A 23,996-nucleotide genomic window follows, 5' to 3' on the forward strand; every position below is an offset into this window, starting at 1 on the left:
ATAAAGTTATTATAAGTAAGGTACCATGATATTGACATGAGAATGTACAAATATATCAGTGGTATAGAAAAAAAATATTCAAATAGATCTGCACATATGTATCACTGCATTTGTGACAAACATGATATTATAGGTAAAAAGTGATCTTATCAATAAATAATTAGAAGTCTCTGTAAAAATGTGGCATCTTGACCCTACATCATGTCTCAAATAAAATTAATTCAAAATGGGTCGTAGACCTAAATTAAAAATCTGAATCTCTAAAGATTCTAGGAGAAAATATAGGAGCATCTCTATTTGATCATGCTATAGGTAACAGTTTCTTAAATGGTACACAAAACAGTAAAATAACCATGATGATAAAAAACACTAAATTGAATTATATTAATATGAAGAATCCTGACTCATCAAAACATTCATTAATAAATTGTGTTGGCAAACTAAAAGTTGAGAAGAATATGTGAGGTATAATTCCTATTTCAAAGATTCAAATTTTGAAATGTACAATTCAGTAGTTTTTACTATATTCACAATGTTGTTCAACCACCACCAGCATCTAATTTTAAAAAGTTTTCATCACGACCAAAAGAAACTCCTTGCCCATTATCATGGACTCTCCAGTGCCATTACCTGCAGCCACTGGTAACCACTGACCTACCCCTGTGTCAATGAATTTGCCTCTTTGGGATATTTCAGGTAAATGGAACCCTGCAATATGGGGACTTTTTTTTCCTCAAGTTTTTATTTAAATTCCAGTTAGTTAATAAACATTGCAATATTAGTTTCAGGTGCAGAACCTAGTGATTCATCACTTATATACAACACCCAGTGGTCATCACAACAAGTGCCCTCCTTAATACCCATCACCCATTTAACTTATCCCGCTGCCCATCTCCCCTGCAGTAACTCTCAGTGTGTTCTCTATAGTTTAAGAATCTGTTTTTTGGTATGTCTCTTTTCCCCCCATGTTCATTTGTTTTCTTTCTTAAATTTTACATATGAGTGAAGTCATGGCATTTGTCTTTCTCTGACTCATTTTGCTTAGCATAATATACTCTAGTTTCTTCCATGTCGTTGCAAATGACAAGATATTCCATTGTGTATATATATACCACTTCCTTATCCATTCATCAGCTAATGGGCATTTGGGCTCTTTCCATAATTTGGCTATTGTAGATAATGCTGCTCTAAACATCAGGGTGCATGTATGCCTTTGAATTAATATTTTTGTATTTTTTGGGTACGTTGGCATATTTTGAACTTCTTAACTCCACACTCTTTTCCAGAGTAGCTGTACCAGTTTGCATTCCCATAACAGTACAAGAGGGTTCCCCTTTCTCCACAGCCTGGCCAACACCCTCTGTTTCCTGTGTTGTTGATCTTAGGCATTCTGACAGATGTGAGGTGATATCCCATTGTAGTTTTGATTTCTTTTTCCCTGATGATGACTGATGTGAAGCAACTGTTCAAATGTGTGTTAACCATCTGGATCTCTTCTTTGGAAAAATGTCTATTCATGTCTTTTATCCATTTTTAAACTGGATTATTTGTTTTTGGGTTTTGAGTTTGAGTTCTTTATATATTTTGGAATAAAAATATTTTATCAGATATATCATTACAAATATATTCTCCCTTTCTGAAATTTGCCTTTTACTTTTGCTGATTGTTTCCTTTATAGGGCAGAAGCTTTTTAGTTCAGTGAAGTCCCAATATCTTATTTTTCCTTTTGTTTCCTTTGCCTCAGGAGACATAATTAGTAAGAAGTTGCTAAGGCCCATATCAAAGAGGTTCCTGCCTGTGTTCTCCTCTAGGATTTTGATGGTTTCCTGTCTCACATTTAGATCTTTCATCCATTTTGAATTTAGTTTTGTGTATGGCACTAGAAAGTGGTCCAGTTCCATTCTTTTGCATGTGGCTGCCCAGTTTTCCTAATACAATTTATTGAAGAGACTGTGTTTTATCCATTGGATAGTCTTTCCTGCTTTGTCAAAGATTTATTGACCATACAGTTGTACATTCATTTCTGCATTTTCTATTCTGCTCCATTGATCTTATTTCTGTTTTTGTGTCAGAAACCTTACTGTCTTGATCACTACAGCTTTGTAATATAACTTGAAGTCAGAATTGTGATGCCTCTAACACTTATTTTTAATATAAGATTGCTCTGGCTATTCAGGGTCTTTTGTGGTTCCATACAAATTTTCAGGACGTTTGCTCTAGCTCTGTGAATAATACTTGTGGCATTTTGATAAGAATTGCTTTAAATGTGTAGATTGCTTTGGGTAGTATAGATATTTTAACAATATTTGTTTTTCCAATCCATGAGCATGGGATGTTTTTCCATTTCTTTTTGTCCTCTTCTATTTCTTTCATCAGAGTTTTTACGTTTTCAGAGTAAAAGTCTTTCATATCTTTGGTTATGTTTATTCCTAGATTTTTTTTTGGTGCAACTATAAATGGGATTTCATAACTTCCCTTTCTTCTGGAAAGAGAAACAGAGGAATGCAACAGATTTCTGTGCATTGATTTTGTATCTTGATACTTTATTGAACTCATTTATGTGTTCTAGTGGAGAACACTAAATGGAGTCTTTAGGGATTTTACATATAGCATCATGTCATCTGCCAATAGTGAAATTTGACTTCTTCTTTACCAATTTGGATGATTTTATTCCTTTCTCTTGTCTTATTGCTATGGCTAGGACTTTCACTACAGTGCTGAATAACAGTGGTGAGAGTGAAAAATCTTGTCCTGTTTCCTACCTGAGGCAAAAAGCTCTGTTTTTCATCATTGAGTATGATGTTCACTGTTGGCTTTTCATCAAAGGCCTTCATATATTGTGGTACGTTCCCTCTAGATCCACTTTATAGAGGATTTTTTTTTTTTATCATGAATGGATATTGTGATTTGTCAAATACTTTTTCTGAATCTGTTGAAATGACCATATGGTTATTATACCCTCTCTTACTGATGTGACGTATCATCTTGACTGTTTTACTATTATTGAACCCACCCTTGTATCCTGGGAATAAATCCCACTTGATCATGGCATTTTATATTTTTAATATGTTGTTGGATTTGGTTTGCTAATAATTTGTTGGGGATTTTTGCATCTATATTCATGACAGATAGTGGCCCGTAGTTCTCTTTTTTTGTAGTGTCTTTTATCTGATTCTGGTATCAGGGAAATGCTAGCTTTATAGAAAGAATTTGGAAGTTTTCCTTCCTCTTGTATTTTTTTTTGGAATGGCTTGAGAAGAATACGTATTAGTTCTTCTTTAAATGTTTGGAAGAATTCACCTGTGAAGCCCTCTGGTCCTGGACTTCAGATTTTTAGGAGTTTTAAAATTATTAATTCAATATCATTGCTGGTACTTTTTCTGTTCAAATTTTTTATTTCTTCCTGCTTTTTTGGTAGGTTACATGTGTCTAGGAATCATCTTGTGACAATTTCTTAAAATTAGACAATAAACCTCACTGCATAATTGACTCTACCTTGCACAAAAGATCTCTCTATAGCATGTGATGCTGTTTGGTAAATATTGTGACCCACAGTAAAACTCAAAATAGGAGACAATCCTCTCAAATGCTGCCCTTGTTTTATCAAGTAAGTTTGTGTAGTGCTCCAAATGCCTTGTCATCATCTCAATATTACATCTTTACCATAGATTTCATCTCAAGAAACCACTTTCTTTTCTCAACCACTAAAAACTCTTCATCCATTAAAGTTTTATCATGAGATTGCAGCAAGACATTCACATCTTCAAGCTCCACTTCTAATTCTAGTTTTCCTACTATTTCCACTACATCTGCACTTCCTTCCTTCATAGAATTGTTGAACCTTCAATTTGTAAAAACAGCAACATCTGTGAAATAAAATAGAATGAAATATAATAAAACCAGGTATGCTCTATTTAGAACTTCCTTCATTTTTTAACAAGGTTTCATAGTTTTTAGTTTAAAAATCTTGATTTTGGGCTCCTGAGTGGATCAGTTGGTGAAGTGTCTTCCTTAGGATCAGGTCATGATCCCAGGGTCCTGGTATTGAGCCCCGCATCAGGCTCCCTGTCAGTGGGGAGTCTACTTCTCCTTTTCCCTCTGCCCTTTCTTTCTCCCTGTTTGTTTTCTTTCTCTCATAAATAATAAATAAACAAACAAACAAATAAATATATAACATCTTTAAAAAGTCTTGACTTTATTATCTTATTCTTAAATGTATATATATATATATATTTTTTTAATAATAAATTTATTTTTTATTGGTGTTCAATTTGCCAACATACAGAATAACACCCAGTACTCATCCAGTCAAGTGCCCCCCTCAGTGCCTGCCACCCAGTCACCCCCACCCCCCACCCTCCTCCCCTTCCACCACCCCTAGTTCGTTTCCCAGAGTTAGGAGTCTTCCATGTTCTGTCTCCCTTTCTGCTATTTCCTACAAATTTCTTCTCCCTTCCCCTCTATTCCCTTTCACTATTATTTATATTCCCCAAATGAATGAGACCATATAATGTTTGTCCTTCTTCGATTGACTTATTTCACTCAGCATAATACCCTCCAGCTCCATCCACGTCGAAGCAAATGGTGGATATTTGTCATTTCTAATGGCTGAGTAATATTCCACTGTATACATAAACCACATCTTCTTTATCCATCATCATTCGATGGACACCGAGGCTTCTTCCACAGTTTGGCTATTATGGACATTGCTGCTATAAACATCAGGGTGCAGGTGTCCCGGCATTCATTGCATCTGTATCTTTGGGGTAAATCCCCAGCAGTGCAATTGCTGGGTTGTAGGGCAGGTCTATTTTTAACTCTTTGAGGAACCTCCACACAATTTTCCAGAGTGGCTGCGCCAGTTCACATTCCCACCAACAGTGTAAGAGGGTTCCCCTTTCTCCACATCCTCTCCAACATTTGTGGTTTCCTGCCTTGTTAATTTTCCCCATTCTCACTGGTGTGAGGTGGTATCTCATTGTGGTTTTGATTTGTATTTCCCTGATGGCAAGTGATGCAGAGCATTTTCTCATGTGCATGTTGGCCATGTCTATGTCTTCCTCTGTGAGATTTCTGTTCATGTCTTTTGCCCATTTCATGATTGGATTGTTTGTTTCTTTGCTGCTGAGTTTAATAAGTTCTTTATAGATCTTGGAAACTAGCCCTTTATCTGATAGGTCATTTGCAAATATCTTCTCCCATTCTGTAGGTTGTCTTTTAGTTTTTTTGACTGTATCTTTTGCTGTGCAAAAGCTTCTTATCTTGATGAAGTCCCAATAGTTTATTTTTGCTTTTGTTTCTTTTGCCTTCATGGATGTATCTTGCAAGAAGTTACTGTGGCCGAGTTCAAAAAGGGCGTTGCCTGTGTTCTCCTCTAGGATTTTGATGGAATCTTGTCTCACATTTAGATCTTTCATCCATTTTGAGTTTATCTTTGTGTATGGTGAAAGAGAGTGGTCTAGCTTCATTCTTCTGCATGTGGATGTCCAATTTTCCCAGCACCATTTATTGAAGAGACTGTCTTTCTTCCAGTGGATAGTCTTTCCTCCTTTGTCGAATGTTAGTTGACCATAAATTTGAGGGTCCACTTCTGGATTCTCTATTCTGTTCCATTGATCTATGTGTCTGTTTTTGTGCCAGTACCACACTGTCTTGATGACCACAGCTTTGTAGTACAACCTGAAATCTGGCATTGTGATGCCCCCAGCTATGGTTTTCTTTTTTAAAATTCCCCTGGCTATTCGGAGACTTTTCTGATTCCACACAAATCTTAAAATAATTTGTTCTAACTCTCTGAAGAAAGTCCATGGTATTTTGATAGGGATTGCATTGAACATGTAAATTGCCCTGGGTAACATTGACATTTTCACAATATTAATTCTGCCAATCTATGAGCATGGAATATTTTTCCATCTCTTTGTGTCTTCCTCAATTTCTTACAGAAGTGTTCTATAGTTTTGAGGGTATAGATCCTTTACCTCTTTGGTGAGGTTTATTCCTAGGTATCTTATGCTTTTGGGTGCAATTGTAAATGGGATTGACCTCTTAATTTCTCTTTCTTCAGTCTCATTGTTAGTGTATAGAAATGCCACTGACTTCTGGGCATTGATTGTATCCTGCCACACTGCCAAATTGCTGTATGAGTTCTAACAATCTTGGGTTGGAGTCTTTTGGGTTTCCTATGTAGAGTATCAAGTCATTGGCGAAGAGGGAGAGTTTGACTTCTTCTTTGCCAATTTGCATGCCTTTAATGTCTTTCTGTTGTCTGATTGCTGAGGCTAGGACTTCCAGTACTATGTTGAATAGCAGTGGTGAGAGTGGACATCCCTGTCTTGTTCCTTATCTTAGGGGAAAGGCTCCATGACCAAGTAGGATTTATTCCCAGGATGCAAGGTTGGTTCAACACTCATAAAATAATCAATGTGATTCATCATATCAGCAAGAGAAAAATCAAGAATCATATGATCCTCTCAATAGATGCAGAGAAAGCATTTGACAAAATACAGCCTCCAATCCTGATCAAAACTCTTCAGAGTTTAGGGAATGAGGGAACATTCCTCAACATCTTAAAAGCCATCTATGAAAAGCCCACAGCAAATATCATTCTCAGTGGGGAAGCACTGGGAGCCTTAAATATATTTTTTAAAGTTTACATTTAGTCATGAGAGACAGAGAGAGAGAGAGAGAGGCAGAGACATAGGCAGAGGAAGAAGCAGGCTCCCTGCCAGGAGCCCAATGCTGGACCTAATCTCAGATCTTGGCATCACACCTTGAACTGAAGGCAGACACTGAACTGGTGAACCACCCAAGCATCCCAAATATTTTCTTCTTTTAAATAATTTATTTGAAAGAAAAAAACAAGACAGAGAGAGAGAGAGAGAGAGAGAGAATGCACACAAGCGGTTCTTTCTCATCTAAAAAAAAGTACTATTTTCTGAATATCTTGTTATTTCTTCCTTGATTCATTCTTATTTAGGAACTTGTTCTCTAATTTCCATATATTTGTGTATTTCTCAACTTAACTTCTGCTATTTATTTTTGTTTAATTATGCTATGTTTGGAAAAAATATTTTGTGTTTTCACTTTTTTTTTAATTTACCAAGGCTTGTCTCATGGCCTAAACTATGATCCAGAGAATGTTTCATATGTACTTGCAAAAAATGTGTCTTGTGCCATTGCTGGGAAGAGTGTTCTATAGACATGTTAGGTCTAAGAGGTTTATCGTATTGTTCAATAGTGTATCTAGGAATTACTTAAAAGTCTCCTTCAGGTATGACATACAATTTTGCTGGACATAAAATTCTTGACTGGCAGTCTGTTTCCTTCAGTTATTGTATGCCATCTATCACTTTTGGCCTTCATTAGTTCTGGTAAGTCTCCTTTAATTTTATTGAGTATATTTTGAATCTGAGGAATCAATCATCTTTCTCTTATTTTCAAGAATGTCCCTTAATCTCTCAATAGTTTGAGTATAATGTGACTAATTAAGAGTGTCTTTTGAGTTTACCAACTTGGGGTCTGTTGAACCCCTTGTATTTGCAGCTTAGCATTTTTCATTAAATACTAAGCTCAAGCACAAGGAGCACATTTCTCCTTCCTCTACCTTTTCATTCAATTCAGACTCTACATGAACTGGATGATGCCTATAGGCATTGGTGAAGGAAACCTTTGCTCAGTTTACTGATTCAAATGCTAATCTCTTCTAGAGATACCCTCACAAATATGCCCAGAAATAACTTGTTTACCAGCTATCTGGGCATCTTTCAGCTCAATCATGTTAACACACACAGTAATAACCATCATGATAGATATCTTCTCAAGTAAACTGTAAGCTCTTGGCCACAGCTGTGTTTATTTTGTCATAACCATAGCATGAACTTAAATATGTGTTGAATAAGTAAATGAGTAGTTTAAATTAAGCTTGGCAACTTAATAATATATATCCAATACTGGAAAATATTGAAAATAAGCTTACTTTTAGTGAGCAAAATTTTCAGTGGGCACAAATAGGTTTTAGAAAAATTCCTTTCAAATTAATATTCAAAAAATCTTTCTACTGACAATATGTCTCCATTTTCTTAAGGCTTACTAACTTGCTTTTTATGATAAAAACTAATAGATATGTTTGTAGAAAAAAGCCAATTTTAGTATTATTTTCTTTATTTGTGACTTACTATATGAGAGACTCCTTTCTTTTCAGTATTGTATACTATCAATGTCTCAATAAGTTAAACTTGTCCAAGTTTCTCACCTTTACCTATTACTCTGTCCAGTTCAAATAACCACAAATTTGTTGGTTATTAAAATAAATTCTTATATAAATAAAATATACAAATGTTAAATTCATGGAAAAGATGTGATTAAATAACATATTTAAGCTTAAGCATATTATATGACATGAAACTTGAAAAACATACCAACAAAATATAGGACACATAAAAAAGTTCAGTCCTACTGTAAGACTAAAGAATCATAACTGATGCTCACAGTGATAAACTAAGGAATGGCAAGATCCTGAAAAAATGTGTGGTGGGTTTGGGGGTTTTGTTTTTCTGTTACTGTTTTTTTTTTTTGGGGGGGGGGGGGTTTTGAAGAAAGATGGGCAATGGATGAAATGTTGAACATTTATCCATATCCTAAGGTATAGGAGAAAAAAGAACTTGTAGTTTTTTGGGTTTGCTTCTTCTACTTGACAAGTAAGGAGTCACTAAATGTTCCTGAATTGTAGTTTCTTTATCTATACAATTAAATATATAAAATTATAAAGATAACTTCAAAAGATTTATGTGAATATAAAAATATTAAAAAATAATTTTAACATGCAACTACTACTACAATCAGCAACACACATTGTTGATAATTTATTAGGACTTTCCATTAATTGCCTCATTTTCTTCTCATACATACATTTAGGCATGTTCTGTATTTTTGCTTGTTACAAAGGATGAATATGAATTCTATTGAGATCATATAAGTTGCTCTTGAACACCAAACTCTACCTTTTGAGCAAGAATTTAAATGCATGCGGTTTGAAATCTTTATCCTTAACTGTAATGTGTAACATATATGAAGATTCTTTATTAGTAGCTTAATCATTTCTATGACCTTTCTAACTTATACTGAAAAAAACAAAACCCTCAGTATATTCATAAATATATAAATACAGAGCAGAACCGATAAGTACTTTTTTTTTTTTTTTTTCTAAAGCCTGGTAAGGTTCAGCTGTAGTCATACAAATCAATTTGGAGTATCACTCTAATGGCAGCAAGAATCTCCAAGTGAATGGAAAATTACAAGGTTGGATTTATTCCATTTACCAAATGAAAACTACAATGTTGTCTTCTTCTTAGTATAGAGAGATCCAATAAAAATACTTCATTCTGCAAATGCCAAGCACTGCTTTTTGGACAATTACAGTACCAACTCTTCCCTTCTAACTGTATATTTGTGGGTTTTATGTACCGACCAATCAAGACTATTTACTTCACGTAGAACTTCTCCTGCCAAACAAACATTTTGTGTATAAATGGCTCCAATCTGGGAAGCCATCCAAAAGAAGCTGTTCAGGTGAATAACAGTGTGATTTACATGCAGGTGCAAAACATAAACCTAGAAATAGTTTGAAAATGCTATCTAAAGATATGGAGTAGAATTAAGTTAACTAGACAGGTATATCATTTTACTTCTGGTATTTTAAACACCCTAGAAATGTTCTATTTTTGTTTTATTATTATTATTTTTTATTTATAATATGCATCTTCCTTTAAGGTTTGCCTATGCATTTGATTTTTAGTAAGATAGGTATTAGGGAAATGATTCCTGGCCACACAGTATCTTATGGTAAAAAATACTGTGGAGTGAAAAAGATCTTTCTAGCTTGACTAAACAGAGAATTACTCCCAGGGAATGTTTTCAAATACCTAAAAATATAATGCAATTTTTTCTACTTTCATCATAGCCCTTCATACAACTATAATTTTATTTGTTTATTAATAACATACAGCACAAAACAATCTTGCAAATCATCAACAGGCCAAAGTTAGAATAAGAGACCACATCTCGTGCAAGTTGGAAATACATCTACCTACACTATTGCCCCTGGATAATTTCAGAAATCAAAAAGAAATTATGAGCCACAGAATCTATGAAATAAAGATTTGAATCATTGTTTGTGAGATGTAAAGGCTTTGTGTGTTTCTTTTGTCTTGGGTACTCTTTTAAGTTCTGATTGGCTAACAGTTGTAGCAGGGATGTTAAAGAAGAGGATGGGGCATCCAATGACTGGCATTTTGGTGCCAGGACCAACAGGTATTAAAAATGGAAATTTAAGAGCACTAAATGATAATTTTATTAGAAAATAATGCTTTTACTGACTACCCTTTAAATCTGTTATAAGAGTAGAGTGATTTAATAGTCATAAAACCTTATTTTTATAAAATGGATTTGTAAATGGGCTTTATAGGAAAAAAAGGAAAAACACTTTAAAACTACTTAATGAATAAGTGCAATAATTTACAAAGTGTTACTAGCAAGTATCTTAGATACTCCAGGTATTATAACATTTTTTTTAAGATTCCTATTTGAGACATTTAACAACAGTGCTTCTAATATGTTAAACATAATGTGATGAAATAATTCCTAAATATAAGAACTAAAAACATATCAAATGTATGTATTTTTGGATCTGTGTAGCCACTGCTATATTCCAATTATTTCAAACAAACAGTAAATATAAAAATTTTGCATGAAAAATAGCCTAATATTTCTCCAATGGCCTAATTATTTCCCAAATAAGTAGATGAATATTGTCCATAATCAGTCTTTCCTGAATATCAGATGAGTTGCTAATTTCATAGTTAGCCATCCTTGGATTTACACTTTATTTCTGTCACATACTGAAGTCTATGACCTTCGATAAGGCACATAACTGTTTCAGTCTCCTTCACTTTATTTATAATAGTTAGTATAAGAGGCCATAGAAAATAGATGTAAGAGAGAAGAGGATTAAGATAGGAAAAAGAGAATTATTTCAGAAATAAATGAAGGAGCTGGAAATTAAAACTACATGAACTCTAAGCCATTGGTTTATAAAACTGGTTTAACAATATATGTTTGTCCTAATTGATGAGAGGACTCAAAGGAAAAGTTCTGTTATGAAAATAACTGTAAATTTAGCTTTGTCCTTTTCTACAAAAAATTTTTAATATAGTAATATTTTGTATATACATAGTCACATTTCTGTGAATTATTCTGATAGATTGTGACTTGTATTTTCCTTACTTATTAATTATTAATAAGCTTACTTATTAATTAGTAATTGATAAAGTAGAGATCTGACTTTTATACTTTATCTAAATTCCTAACCCTGAATTTGATTATTTTTCTCCAATAATTCTGTGCATTAACCAACTTTATTGTATTTTTAGTGCTTAGCTGGATAACCATCAGTAGGGTTTACAAGAAATCACTAATTAAGCCACTAGAAAATAAAAGTTGTTTTAAGCAAATATTAGGCAAGTATTCATTACATAATAGTGGCCCTGGTACTATGGGTAATTGAGCAAATGTGTAAGTGATGGCTTCCAAAGGAACATCCAGTAATTTTAGATAAAAGATGTGGTAATAAATGGAGTTATATTTGCATAAATATTCTGAGAATTCAATGGGACCCAAAAGGAATTGAATAGAAAGAAAGAAAGAAGGGGATACTATATATGAAAGGAACTGGGTTAAATTGCTATTTTCAGAAATAGACACTTCTATATATTAGAAGTACCTGCTTTAGTGATCTACGGAATTAGGGCAACGTGTAAGATTAAACTAACTGTTTTTATACTTATACACGATATATGTATTTTACAAACCCATAGTGGAAATATGGCCACCTCTCTATAGTCAGTAAATACTGCATCATAAACACTTTCCATATTCTCATAATATAAGATATAAAACACAATTACCACAAAATAAAACTTTAAAAAATTTTACCAATATTTAATAAAATATAAAAGGTATAATATAAAGTGGAATTCCCCAGCAAAAACACTACTCCCAAAATAAGTTTTCAATAATGTTCATGGTATGTTTCTACAATATTTCCTATTATATACACACACATGCAAGGGCATGTGATTTTACAACTAGTATTTTTACTACATAGTATTCCAATATGTGAAAATACAATTAATTAAATCAACTAGATTATTAGAGTTTATTATTAAAAATTATGACATTAATTATTCATTCAGAGTATGATCTATATTAATCTGTGTGACTCAGGAGAAATACTTGTACTTACATAGGACACATTTTAATCATGAAATTGCAGTTTATGTGCATTCCATAAATAGATAGATATTGCCAAATTCCCCATAAAGCATATGATAGCAATGAGAAATCTCATCATTTGTTAGTGTAGTTTGTTAGTGTATTTTCCACTCATTATTGATATTTAGCAATATATTTTTTAATATTTTCTAAATGATAAACATATATAAAATGAATGCTATCATTTTAATGTCTCTATTTTTCATCACAGTTCACTTCTTTACCCATGTTTATTTACCATTTTTTCTTCTGCTTTAAATTGCCTTTTCATATCTTTGCAGACATATTCTGCTTTTTGTTATTTATTTGTTGGCTATGAACATTATTTTCTTTTAACATGTATGAAAATAATCACGTAAATTTGACATGTAGCTCCTTCTTCTTCTTCTTTTTCTTCTTTTTCTTCTTCCTCCTCCTCCTCTTCTTCTTCTTCTTTTTCTTCTTCTTCTTCTTCTTCTTCTTCTTCTTCTTCTTCTTCTTCTTCTTCTTTTTAAATGGAAACTATTCTCCAGTGAGAGTTTATAATCTACAATTTTTGCTTGGTGTCACACCAAGAAAACTTTCCCAAGACACCACCATTCCTCTTTTTAATACATTTTTTAGGTTTGATCTATAAGTATGTTACTGTTATATGAAGCTTTTGAAATTGTTTAAATTGTTTAGGCAATGGGTTAAATAAAAAGCACTGCTTATCGCTACTGTCCAATGAGTGATTCAAAAAGCTAAATTTATTATATGTTAAATTTATATATTCATAAATGTGTATCTCTCATATTTTTCAAAATGTGACTGCCATGAATATATATTTTTAAAGATTTACTTATTTTAGAGAGAGAGCGAGCGTGCATGTACGTGTGCGAAAGTGGTGGAAGGGGCAGAGGGTGAGGGAGAGAGAGAATCCTCAAGTAGACTCCCCACTGAGCACAGGGCCTGCTGATCCCAGGACCCTGAGATCATGACCTAAGCTGAAATCAAGAGTCGGCCTGCTTAACTCACAGAGTCACCCAGGCACCCCATCATGATTCTTCAGGATTTTATTAACTTTTCCTTCCCTATTTATTTTCCCCTTTATTGTCAACTTGTAAAATTGACAGTAAGATTTTCATTAGAATTTTAGAGGCAAAAAAAAAAAAAAAGAATTATTAGAGGCCACCCTTAGTGCTTGTGAAATGTGACTCTCCCACATGACAGTCTGCTTCACCAAAATAAGGAATAAATGAGTCTATTAGGATCATGGATGCCATAATCTTCTGTAACCTAATCACAGATGGCATCCTTCAGTGCTGATCTGTTCTCTTAGTTAGCAGCAAATTACTAAGAGAGAGGTCTGCTCTAGTCATTGGATACTATTACGTGGAGATTCTTAGAACTACTGTACAGGGGGAGTATGAAACATCAAAACCAAATAAAAACATTGGAAAAAGGGAATCTGTAGACCAATATCCTTCATGAACACAGCTATAAGTATCCTCAAGATATATTATCCAATTGAATCCAGTAATTTATAAAATGATAATACATTCTGAGTAGAGTTCATCCTAGAAATACAAAAGTTGTTCAACATGCAAAAATCAACCTGTAAAATTCATCACATTAACAGAAAAATAAGAAACACTGTTTGATCATTCCAATAGATGAAGAAAAGTTATTCAACTATATTCGGCAACCACTCCTGATAAAAGTCTCTTAGGAAAATAAGAATGTTTTCCTTGTTCTACCTAATAAAGTGGATTTCTTAAAAATGTATAGCTAACATCTTACTTATTGGTGGGAGACTGAATAGTCTCTCACTATTATGGACTAAACTATGTCTCCCCAAAATTCATACATTGAAACCCTAACCTCTAATATTTTTAAAGATTTTTTTTTTAATTTATTTATTTATGATAGTCACAGAGAGAGAGAGAGAGAGGCAGAGACACAGGCAGAGGGAGAAGCAGGCTCCATGCACCAGGGAGCCCAACGTGGGATTCGATCCCGGGTCTCCAGGATCGCGCCCTGGGCCAAAGGCAGGCGCCAAACCGCTGCGCCACCCAGGGATCCCAAACCTCTAATATGATTACATTTGGGAACAGGGTCTTTAAGTAGAAAGGTAGATGAGGTAATAAAAGTGGTGTCCTAATTCAACAGGACTTCAGATCTTAAAAGGAGAGACAGGATATGTACATAAAGACTATGTAAAGATGCTATGAGAAGGTAATTGTCTGCTCCTGAAGGAGAAATACCACCGGAAAAATCAAAGATATTGCAAGGTGGATTCAAATTTTATTCAGAAGAAAAAGGAACTATAATACCTCCAAACAATTCTGAAAAGAACAAAGTTGGAAAAGCCATACTACCATATTTTACTATGTTTACTATAAACTACTCTATGAAGACAGGGCTGTATTAGTGAAAGAATAAATACATAGATCAATGGAACAGAATAAGACCCAAAATAATCCACACCAACAGAGTGACTTGATTCATTATAAAAATGCAAAGGTAATTCAATGAAGAATCTGAATCTCTCAACTAATGGTAGTGGAATGGTAGTGGTTTTCTGAATGCAAAATGTTTCAGGCCTCATCTCACACCTTATACAAAAACGAATTTTAAAAAATGAAAATTAATTCAAAGTAGATCATAAACTTTATTTTTTTTATCATAAACTTTAAAATAAAATGTAAAACTATAAAATATCTGGAGAAAATCTGTGTGACCTTGGGTTTTGCAATGAGTTTCTACATATGTATTCATTATCCTAATCTATGGTTATATAGGAGGCAGGTTTTATTTGAAAAGATGATGCCTAACACATTAACAATAACAGATTATCTAGTTCTAATTAATTCAACAAGTATAAACTGTTCATTTGTTTTTAAAATTATAGATACACACCATGTATAATCATTGCACAACAATATCCATCCACAGAGCATTCCGCAAAGCATGGTGTATTCATATAAAATAGAATACGATAGCAATCATCTAGTGATCAATGCACCACATATACATTATCAATATGGATTAACACAACAATCACAGAGGTTAGGGAATAAAGAGACCTGTAAAAATATACTTAGAGTGTTTTGCAATTAATATATATTGACAGAACAATTTTGTGTCAGTAAAAATACAAAGATAGGATATATATGAACTATATAAAACTTGTATGGGAATGATAAATCTCAAAATCAGTATAGTGATCATATATCTTCATAGGGAAGAAATGTGTCCATCAAGACAAAGAGATTTATTTTATTTGTAATATTTATTCCTTAAGCTAGAAGAAAGATAGTTTTCCATGGAAATATTCTCTAGCAGGTTCTCTTACATCGACTGTCTGAGAGTCATGCTGTAAGAAGCAACAACCTCTCCTTTTCCTCACCACCAACTCCTTGGCAGGGGCAAAACAACAACCATGTGTGAATGCATCTCCATCTCCAGGCTGGTGTCCAGATTGGCAATGCCAGTTGGAAGCTTTAGTGCCTGGAACATGGCATTCAGCCTAATTAATGGTCAGATGTCAAGTGACAAGACCACTGGGGAAGGAGAACACTCCTTCAATATCCTCTTCAGTGAGACAGGTGCTGGCACACACGTGCCCAGGGCAGTGTTTATAGATCTGGAATCCACGGTCACTGATGAAGTTCGCACTGACACCTACCCCCAGCTTTTCCACCCTGGGCAGCTCATCATGGGCAAGGAAGATACTGCCAATAACTATGCCAGAGGGCACTACACAATCAACAAGGAGATCTTTGACTTTGTCTTGGACTGAATTCAGAAACTAGCCAACCAGTGCACGGGTTTTCAGGGCTTCTTGGTTTTCCATAACTTTACAGGGGGAACTAGTTCTGGGTTCACCCCCCTGTCAATCATGGAGCAAGTCCAGACTGGAATTCTTCATTTACCCAGGACCCCGGGTTCCCACATCTGTAGTTGAGCTCTACAACTCCATCCTTACTACTCACACCACCCTGGAGCACTGTTATTGTGCCTTCTTGGTAAACAATGAGGTCATCTATGACATCTGTCATAAGAACCACAATATTGAATGCCCAACCTACCCTAACCTAAATAGGTTGATAGGTCAGATTATGTCCTCCATCACCGCTTTCCTCAGATTTGATGGAGCCATGAATATTTGTCTGACAGAACTCCAGACCAACCTGGTGGCCTATCCTTCCCTCTGGCCACATATGCACCTGTTATCTCTGCTGAGAAAGCCTACCATGAATAGCTCTCTGTAGCAGAGATCACCAATGGATGCTTTAAGCAAGCCAACCAGATGGTGAAATGTGACCCTCAACATGGCAAACACATGGCTTGCTGCTTGTGCTGTGGTGATGTGGTTCCCAAAGATGTCAGTGCTGCTGTGGCTACCATCAAGGCCATATAGTTTGTGGACTGGTGCTCTACAGGCTTCGAAATTGGTGTTAATTACCAACCTCCCACCGTGGTATCTGGTGGAGACCTGGGCAAAGTACAATTGTGTGCATGGTGAGCAACACTGCTGCCACTGCTGAGGCCTGGGCTTGCCTGAACCACAAGTTTGCCCTGATGCACGCCAAGCATGCCTTTGCTCACTGGTATGTGGGTGAAGTCATGGAGGAGGAAAGGTTTCTGAGGCCCGTGAGGAAATGGCCGCCCTTGAGGATTATGAGGAAGTTAATGTGGATTCTCTCAAAGGAGCGGGTGAAGAAGAAGAGGTATGCTAAAGTTAAAAACGCCACAAGGTCCTGCTTTTACAAGGAAGCTTATTCTGTGTTAAACATTGAAAAATTATGTTCTGATCAGTTAATTTGTATGTAGCAGTGTATATACATGCTCATATACAGTCACTATCCTATGCTTTAAAACACACCACTTTGTTACAGACCCAAGCTGTCCATTTCCCTGGGGGCTTTGAATAAAGTATTTCCTGTCTTAAATGAAAAAAAAAAATTAAACAACAATAACTACAATATTCCCAGTGACTTTAATCAGTTTGAAATACTGTATAATAAATATAGTAATGGGACGCCTGGGTGGCTCAGTGGTTGAGCGTCTGCCTTTGACTCCGGGGCATGATCCTGGGGTCCAGGGATCGAGTCCCACATCGGGCTCCCTGCATGGAACCTGCTTCTCCCCCTGCCTGTGTCTCTGCCTCTCTCTCTGCATCTCTCATGAATAAATAAATAAAATCTTTAAAAATTAAAAAAAAAAACAAATATGGTAAATTGTATGTTCCTTCACATTTAGTATTACACATGACCACTATTTGGAGAGGTTAAGTATAATCTAAGATTGATGTCATTGTTGGTCAGAACCTGAGTAAAATTTTGGAAAGCAGACTCAGATGCCCTCCTGGAGGAACACATTTTTGTTCAAATTAAGGGCTGTGGGGACATGAAGGACTTCCAAGTAAGATAGAGCGGGTTTGGTAAAATGCAAATATGGCCAGAAGTCATTCCTTTCTTTATATACTGGACCTTTGGTAATGCTCTTACATGCTACGCTGAGGTTGGCCATGGGAATGACATATTTTTCTAAATAGCCTTAACTGATAAGAGAGCTAAAAATTAAAAATACTTTATAAAATTAACATAAAGATATATGAAAATACTTCCTCTTTTCATTCTTCAAGAGACTCAAGATTCAATCTTAAATTTCTGCTTGTACCATTATATTTTCATTTGAGACTTGTCTGTCTTTCAATTTCCTTCTGCTTTTCTCCTTTCTTTATTCTGCACTTATTGCCTATATTCCCCTTCTTTTCCTTTCTCTCTCTCTTTCTCTCAGTCTCTCTCAATTTAAGCTAATAACTTCTAAATGATTTTTTTTAATCTCCAGAGATAGAGAAGTAAATTATTTCTTAGAACTGCTGCTATTCTGTATACTGAATATAAAACAATTAAATCATCAATTATTACCATGTTTCCAATCAACAATGTATGTTTTGGGGGCTAAAGGAGTCTGATAAGTTGAATTTATAAATGAGACACACCACTGTTCAGAGTAAACTAGGCACCATTAGGGTGACAAGATAAGTCTTCAGTTCTTGAAGGCTTATCTGTAATCTAGGATCTTTGGATGTAGGCTTACAGAGTATGAAAGAGGAATGAATGCCTGTAATGAAGAAGGAACAAAAAAAAGAGGAATTAAAGGAGTTGAGGCAGGTAGTCTTGATTTAGTAAGAGCTAATGTTGTAATTTAAGGCTGACCAGCATTTTGCTCCAGGACCTTAGCCACTTTCCTCAACATTTATCTTTCACTGGCATTTAAGTAGTCTAATATTATCCTTGTAATTTTTAAAATAAAATAAAAATTACATGTTTACAGATGTGCTATTTATTTCCATTTCTTCCAAATATTTGTTCTATAAATGCTGGAATTTTATCTGGTAGTAAAAAGATATAATTTCACTGTATCACCTTAGTTTTGAAATTTATATGACTAATTTAAACAATCATCTAATCATAGGAAAATGGAAGTACACTTTGCAGTGACTATAATTTTTTATATTTACATATTCTAAATATTAAAAGTATATGTATAATAATATACAGAGGTCCCTCATTAAATAATATTTGCAGTTGATTTAACTCCATATTTTTAAAGATGTTTACTATAGCTAAAAAAAATGTATAGCTAAAATAACCATAGTACTAACATAATGCTATTGAACTATAAAAAGAGAAAAATGTAGAATTTTACCAGTTAAATTTTCTTATATTTCAACATATTAATAATTACACAGCAATTAAAATCAAGATCTCAAAGATATACCTACACTCTCAGGTTCATTTCAGCTTTATTCACAATATCTAAGCTATGGAAACAATCTAAATGTACCTTGACAGATGAATATATAAATAAAATACAGTGTATAAATACAATGGAATATTATTTAGCTTCAAAAAAGAAGGAAATCCTGTCATTGCAACCATATGGATACATCTGGAGGTCATTATGCCAAGTGAAATAAGCCAGACACAGAACGACAAAATAATATATTTCACTTATGTGTGTAATCTAATATAATCACATTCATAGAAGCAAAGAGTAGAAAGGTGTTGCCAAATGGGAAATGGGGAGCTGATGGTCAAAGGATACAGTTACAGTAATGTGAGATAAATAATTCTGTTGATCTAACTCATCTAACTATACACATTAAATACATGGTTTTTACATGTCAAACATCTCAATAAAGTGGTTTAAAAATTAAATTATTGTGGTTGTTTCTGCACTATCCATCTATTGATGAATTTTAACATGTTTAGATTATTCTCTCTCACACACACACATAGAGTTTTACAATGGCTAGAAAATAATTTTGGATTATATGCATCTACTTCAGTTTAAAATGTCAAAAGACTGCGTGCACTCAGATTGACAGTAAAAAAAATCAAAGAAAAATATATATGCATATACTTGTGTTACAAGAATAGTAAATAGAAAATAAACCTTAAATATCATGTCATTTGAACGTTCAGTATCATAAAAAATAGTGACATAAACATACAAGGAAAATCTACAGGACATATTTATTGCAGAAATTTGAAGAACTTGTTAAAAAGGGATCTGTTTTGAAAATTAAATGTATCCTAAAAAACAAAACACAACTAGTGTGTTTTAAGAAAGAAAAACTAGTGAGTCATGAGAAAAATACACATGAACATCTAAAATGTTATAAAAATGACACTGACTAGGTACAATCAATGACAAAATTTCCATCTTGGAAAAATTAGATATAGCTAATGTATAAACCAAATGAGAAATATACTTTTAAAATGTAGAGAAAAGGAAAGGATAAAGATGGTATGAGAGACAGTGATAGGCACATATAATTCAGAGCAGACACGAATTTACAAATAACCAGAACCCCGGAAGTGAAGAGCTACAAATGAAGCAGTAAAAATATTGGTAAAATAAAACCAGGATTCTTAAACCTAAAACAAATCAGAAAACAAGTCTGGAAGATGTATATTCTTAGAGCAGAGTAGGATTCAAAAATATATATTGTACTTTAAAAAAATTTAAGAGTGAAGGAAATATCTAAGAAGTTCAGTATCATACAGGCTGAATTTTTATTGGTGAAATCTGCAAAACTCACTTGCCATATATTATACTGTCCTCCAAATTTTGCAAATTATATATTCCGTTTGAAAAGATGAGACATTTGTCATTTTCACTGTTATCAAATAGCTTGTAGCCAAAAAATAGTACCAATGAGAATTAGAAAAGCAGATTAAACATGAACAACAAGAGCAAACAACAGTCTCCTATTTGAAGATACATGAGATATGCTGAGCCAGCCAGGATTTGAAGAACTAGATGTGGAAAGGATTATTTATTTATGTTAGTCAAGTTCAACTTTCTGCACCTGCTTTCCTACCGGAGTATTTGGTGGTGCTTGGCTCAGGGCAAAAAGTCTAAGAAGTGTGGCATAAGGGTGAACAAGTGCTTTAGACTATCTCATGGACTTGTGGCCACAAAAACTGCATTTTAGGATTATAAAAACAGTCAGAATATTAGGGACCAAAGTGCCAGAGAGAAAGGACATGACATACAGAGACCTCCACAGAACACTCTCTTTTTCCAATTAATGGTTTTAACTCAGTGATTTTTTTTTTTTTAAGTATTCTAGCACCAAGGTAATGCAAAATCTAAGTTCTGTGTCAGTCAAGGATAAGCTAGAAAGTCAAAACAAGGCTCCAAGTTGAGATGACAGCTACATCTAAAGACTGGAGTAAACCAGATTAAGTAATGTGTCTTTAGTCTACAAATCTGCCTTGATTAGGTACAGATGCTGATTATTTATAAGTGATCTGTTCCCATGCTGATTATCAGAGATGAAGTGAATACTTCCTGTATGGTGTAACAGCATTTATAGCTTCCAAATTTTTTTCATACAAAATGTCTGGCATCCAGTTAAAAAACAGAAGTTTATTTTTTTTTTTCTTTAAAAACAATCGAGCAACTTATTAAAAATTCATAGAAATGCAAAGGACCAAAATGTAGTTGAAACAATTTTCAGTAGTTTAGGACCTAAACTACAAGATGCCAAAAATTACTATAAAGCTCCAATAATTAAGACATTTTGGTAGTGGTTCAAGACTGACTATAGAACAAAAAAATGATATATTAAATTCAAAACAGGTCTAAGGACTCTGAATTTGACAAAGCGACTTTACAGGACACTGGGTAGATTAAGACATTTTTAATAAATGGTACTGGGTAAATACCATGTAACAACATAGTTACATAATTAGTCCTCAAAAAAACAAAACTATATAGGGTTGAAAACTTACATACTACACATAATTACCATACTACCAAAATGGCTAAATTGGAAGAGGCAAATACTGACATATCGACAATAGGTATTACCGAGTACTGATCAAGGTATAAAGCCACTGAAATCCTCCTTTCACAGGTGGTTAGAGTCTGAGTTGGGACATCTGCTTTGGAAAATCATTTGGCAGTATTTTAAAAAACAAACATGGAAATAGCTATGATTCATCCACATATTTCTCCAAAAGAAATGAGTACACATTACCAACTTACTCAAGCATGTTTAGAGTAGCATAATTTATAAAAGGCAAATGGTAAAGTGACTTGAATATTTATTGATTGCATGGCATTCAGATAATAATAACAATAAAGATAATGATATTGAAAGAAGCCAGATGCCAGGCACAGAAATGAACCTGGAGCATGATTCCATTTAAATAAAGTTCAAAAGTAGGAAAATTTAGATTTCAAAGTAAAAATATTGGCTCTTCTCAGATGCAGTAATGATTAGAACAGTCTCAAGTGAGGATGTGAATGTTGGTAATGTGTGTCTTAATGAAGACGTGATTTCAAGGACAAGTTTACTTTGGAAAACTTCATGGAGCTGTACATTTAAGATTTGTTCACATTCTTTTCTTAATTTGAAAAAAGTCTACCAAAATTAGGATGTATATTTATCATCAGTGAAGTACCTCACTTTTTTTCTCCTTTTAATAGTTTTTGGATTTTTTCAAAATTTCAATGAAGAGAATGAGTTATTATTACTTTGAAATTAAAACTTTATACTTAATAATGAAACTGGAGCATGAGAAACAAAAATGAGGTGAAGCAGAGGAAGAACAGCATAGATGTTGCTAGAGTAAAAGGACATCTACTTCAATGACCACATGTGAAATAAAGCTGGCTATGTCCCCAAATCATAATACTAGCTAAAAACATACATATGCAGTTACTTTTTTAAAAAATATTTATTCATTAGAGACAGAGAGAGAGAGAGAGGCAGAGACAGAGGCAGAGGGAGAAGCAGGCTCCCTGCAGGGAGCCTGACGTGGGACTTGACCCCGGGACCCCGAGGTCATGCCCTGAGCCAAAGGCAGATGCTCAACCACTGAGTCACCCAAGCGTCCCATATGCAGTTACTTTTAAAACCATTTTCTCCTTGCTTTTAGGCTTAAGCAAAGTGCAGCCTACTATATTTTGGTAATATTGTCTTCAGCACCATTTACATTTTTTAATTTGAGGAACAAATATAATTGGTTCCTCCAGACATGACTAAAAATACCAGACAGAGTCATGTATATATTCTATGGTCCCAAGTTACTTTATTTATTTGTTTATTTATTTATTTATTTATTTATTTATTTATGTTTAATGACAATAAAAATATTTTTTTTAATTTTTATTTATTTATGATAGTCACAGAGAGAGAGAGAGAGAGAGAGAGAGAGAGGCAGAGACATAGGCAGAGGGAGAAGCAAGCTCCATGCCACCGGGAGCCCGATGTGGGATTCGATCCCGGGTCTCCAGGATCGCGCCCTGGGCCAAAGGCAGGCGCCAAACTGCTGCGCCACCCAGGGATGCCCAATAAAAATATTTCAAAAGCAATATGAAGAAGACCGGGCTGAAGGCAAATGTGATCATAAGTTACGAAACAGTTTTCCTTTACCAAAATTAAAAGTACATACATTTGAGATTATCTTTTTTTCTGACTCTAGTAGATTTTAAGAGTAGGGAAATTTTGGAAGAACAACCTGGGAAGGCAAAACAAGCATGAAAGGGCCTAAGTGTTATTCAACTTAAGCCTGTACTTTAGAGAACAACAACAACAAAAAAGTCTTTTAGCAATTAAGAAACATTCATTCACGTATTATTCATTTAGATGTGCTCTCACTGTTTGGGGAAACATTGAGTTTGCATGTGAAAACTAAGAAAATGCTCCATGCCGACTGCAAGATGTAAACGTGCTCCATAATTTTGCCTATCCTTTCTCGAGATGCCAATGTTCCCTATCTGCCTTTTGGCTGTTACTTTGTGGAACATTTATTTTTGTTTTCATAAACCCTTTAAATAAAAAGCCATTTAATCTAGTCATCTGAAGCATAACATATGCTTTTCCAAGGTTATCAAAATATCTTACTTTTCTTTTAAAGGATCTTAACTATGCAATTCCAGTTTTGGGCTGGCTTCCAAACAAGACTAAAATAGACTTGCAGTTGCACAATAAACAAGGGTTGCTAATTGCCAATTTTGTAGAAAATCTTACAAAAAAAGGAATATCACTTCGAAATGTGTTTTGATGGAACTTTTCCCTCTCTATTCATCCTGTTTCTGATAACTCAGGACTATTTCTTTGCACTTGTGCATTTGAATTTTGCCTATGTTTTGAAAGACAAGTTTCTTTTGTTTAA

General features: G+C 34.2%; 1 pseudogene; it reads left to right on the forward strand.

Moving 5' to 3' along the window:
• The first annotated feature begins 13,154 nt into the window (after positions 1-13,154).
• Positions 13,155-17,030, forward strand: LOC112652703 (tubulin alpha-1 chain-like; annotated as a pseudogene).
• Positions 17,031-23,996: the final 6,966 nt, after the last annotated feature.

The sequence above is a fragment of the Canis lupus genome, chromosome 4, assembly GCF_003254725.2.
Source record: "Canis lupus dingo isolate Sandy chromosome 4, ASM325472v2, whole genome shotgun sequence".
In the NCBI taxonomy this organism is placed as follows: Eukaryota; Metazoa; Chordata; class Mammalia; order Carnivora; family Canidae; genus Canis; species Canis lupus.